Source organism: Misgurnus anguillicaudatus, chromosome 20 (genome assembly GCF_027580225.2).
Source record: "Misgurnus anguillicaudatus chromosome 20, ASM2758022v2, whole genome shotgun sequence".
In the NCBI taxonomy this organism is placed as follows: domain Eukaryota; kingdom Metazoa; phylum Chordata; class Actinopteri; order Cypriniformes; family Cobitidae; genus Misgurnus; species Misgurnus anguillicaudatus.
This window is the reverse complement of record NC_073356.2, coordinates 20615974-20619918: the sequence shown is the minus strand read 5'-3', so window position 1 is coordinate 20619918 and position 3945 is coordinate 20615974.

Here is a 3945-nt window from a genome sequence, read left to right as displayed (position 1 = left end):
GATGATAATTTGATGAATATTAACAGATTTATCCTCCTAAATTTAAAGATATTATCCTCCTAATTAGCTTCAATGTACAGTAAATAGTTTATTGGGGTCTATAATATTGACCAGCCTGATATCATACATATGTTATGAATTGGCTATATGAATTTGTACAAAGCGAATCTCACAAAATGTATGATTATTAAAAAAAAAACAATAATAACACCCCACCCCTAACCCCAACGTCACAAGGCAAAATACTTATAAATTTACATGAGATTGCATTGACTTGACTGCAATTTTGGATCCCCATGCAGTGGTTTAATAAATATAGATTGTTAGATTAGATTATTTTATGGTTTCAGAAACCATGAAAGACCATTTACCAGCTTTCAAGTGTTGACAATAAACATAAATACAAACAAAAAATATAGCTGCAAGTAGCAATACCGGGGTCAAGTAGAAAAGGGCACAGAAGGATGTAAAGTTGAGTTTGGATAAGCAGATTAAAGAACCTAATGATTTCAGATGAAAAAACGCAAACGTAATCAGCAAAAATAATCTATGTTCTTGTCTACTGAAATCGGCCTTCTGTTATCGACAATCATGGAACATTAAAGCACTGAAGGACATGTGATTGGTATTTGCATGGCAAAACATGGGTCACAACATGTTACATCAAGTTTAATGAGTCAAAAGAGACCACCCCCATGTCTCTACTATGTTCTGATGCAGATAAAGCTCTTGCAAAAACGGTTGATATAGTATTCTCATTGGTTGCTAGGGCGTGAATTGATATCCACCAGTGATTATACTCCATAAGACGATTAATCCATGATGCCTCAAGGTTTGAGATGTACTTTTGCAGTAGTTTTAGTAAAAAATTACTCAAAACCAGTAGGTGGTGCAATGACAAAATTGTGCATGCAACCTCAGGTAATGATTGTTACATCTGGCGAGTTTCATGACTATACACTATAGTTTAGCGAAGAAACACTTGTATGACCATAGGGATTGCTTGATTTTAAAGGTTTTGTTTAATTATAAGGCCAACTAGTTGTGCAAGCATACAATTTTTTTTGGTGTGGCCTCGGACTCTGCTCGTACATCAGCGTATCAAATCTGATGAAAATAAATCACATTTTGTTGCAGAGTTATAACCATTTGTGTGTAAAAAACACAATTTTTCTGATGGAAATTTTAATATAACGGCAATGGAGTTTTTGTTCAGAAGGTAATGTAATGTTCTTCCTATGGTGGTTTTTAGTCAATAGGAATAACGCTCGTGGAGATATTTGCACATGTTTTATAAAAGCTATTTGGATGCGCAGGGTTAACAGGCGAATCCTGACATGTTTGGTATCGTTGGACTCGGCAACTATTCAGGACTCCAAGGAAATAACTCATGAAAATACGTTGATCACAGCCAAAGTTATAGGCATGTAAAACATTTGTCTGACCACTATGTGGCGCTGTGGCAAAACTGGCATCACAACTACCAAGTGTCGTGTCAATGGGCTTAAGTTTGGCGAAGATACAGCCTGAAATCCGTTTTTTGCGCTCTATGTAAAATTTGTTGACACCGTTTACAAAAAACGAATTGGCTAATCGACACAATTCCATAACTTGTTGCCCTGAGTGTCTCTAGATGCTACATACCAATTTTCGTGGCAATCGGGCCAAAGCTCTAAGATAAGTTCGGAAAAGTATGTTTTATGACTAATTCAAAATGGTGGAAAAATTTTCATGACGGAAAATGACATCATAGGGTCCAATCGAATCGCCTCTACCAAAGGAATCAGAGGAAACAAGAATTTTATTGGCCTTACGGTTGGACAGGTGTTGGTGCTAGAGACAATGAGTTAGACACCAAAATTGGTGTATTCAATGTTGGGACTGTCCTCTATCAGAATGTCAAACCAAAACAACTTTTTCGCGAATGGTTCTATGGGCTGGCATAGACCGCAATGGTGGAGGAAGAAGAAGCAGAATAATAAAAAGAAAACAAATGGACACAATAAGGGTCTTCGGCCCTTCAGGGCTTGACCCCTAAATAAACACAAAATATAAATGCAGTAAAGTACAGTAGTAATAAACAACAAAATCAAATGCAGTTTACTTATTTCTAGTTGAAAGGGAATATACTGTAGTACAGGCCATATTGAAAGGTATTTAGTTTTGTATGAGGGAAATGATCATTCTAGAGGGCATTTTATTGGACAAAAATGAGTCACCACTATTCCCAGAAGAGTATGTACATTTAAATAGATTAATATGCTAAAATGGAGTTTGCTGCACAGACCTTAAAGCTAACACACATGGACTAAAAGCCACAAATAAACTCCAGTATATAGATTTAATGGGCTCTTATATGTAGTTTGAAATTGTGTTTTATCTGTCCTTTAGTTGTGGTGTAGTGAAAGACTCTTCTATAAAATGTTCAGTCTATCAGTCTGTCTTCTGTCTCTTTGTTTCCAGTGGTGGGAAGCACATGACAGGTGTGCGGTGAGGGATGGTTCCGTGCCGTCGCTGCAACCCCTGGGCGTGACCGCTGCCAGACTGCTGTTCCAGCTCAATGGGTTCTGGTCCACAAGTGGCTCAAAGAAGAAAGACTGAGCGAAAAGAGACTTAACTTAAACATTTCTGGGAGGAAAATATAGTATTATAAACCTATTCATGTATGTATCGGTTAATCTCCTAAAGCTTTGTGTTTTTCTGCATATTTTTTTGCACACTTTTATCTTATTACTCATATTATTTTGTTTAATTTGACAGTACTAAAATGTTTTCTGTAAAGCAGATTGAAACAACGCACACTGGGAAAAGCGCTATTAATATTTAATTGAATGTGTGTACATTTTTTCCCTGTTGAAAGAGTTTCTTCCTACAGCTGAATGAGGACAGATGACTAAGACATTTGTTGGCCAATTTTCCCCCAAAATATAAACAGCGTGATACTGTCAAGGCATGTTATTAATTATAAAACCTCTCTAATTAGAAGAAGAAATCAAAGCAAATTTTAAACTAAAATATGTACAATGATTTAAAGAAGAAAAAATAGAAAGACAAAAAAATAAATTAATAAGGAGCAAACTGTTTGAGAAAACAAAGACATAGGCACGTAAAACACTTCATAGGCAATTTTTGCAATTAGAAAGTTCCTTTTCTTTAGCTAATAACAGTTGTAGTTTTCTAGCCTGACTTTGTCATACTCAATTCTAGTCAGAATTTGAGTCTGATACCGCTCTATTGAGCTATAATTATGAGGCGTGTCTCAACTGAAAAATGCCTCTTCACTCAATTGGATAGACCTACGACCAATCGCAATGGAGTGTGTGACGTACGTTACGTCTTTTGCAGCCTGACCGAACTGCTAGTTATTTTGCTACAATCACACTAACATTGTGATTATACTAAGTCTGAGTTAGCAACGTACATCAACACCTCCTATGTTTACAACATTTAGTTTATATCACAACATTAAGTATTTACTAAGTCATACAGTAAGGCTATCTCTTACCGTTTGTACGTTAGGTGAACTTCATCCACGACGATACCCATTACGTTGGCTTGAAAATATTGGAGCCTAGCATGTCCCTCCACTTATTCAGCAACCACGATTCCGGGCTTCCGAAAAGAAGCTGGCAACGACTGCTAATTATATCCATCTCGTCATGCACGCCGAGTTGCATCGCCTGTTCCTCTTTTAAAATCAATGCTCTGTCGATATCTTTTAGAACAGACTCAATGTCAGAATCCACACATCTGAATTCTACAGCGGCAGCCATTTCATTGTAAACTGATTCATTTCGTTGTAAAACAACTTTGGTGACGTGGTTAATTACGTTACTGTTGATCATCTGTCCATCATCGTATAAAGCCTGACAATTTGATTGGTTCGACCAGCTTTGGGTCTAGCATAGTAGCTCCTCAACGCAGAAACCCCAGACCGATCTTCCC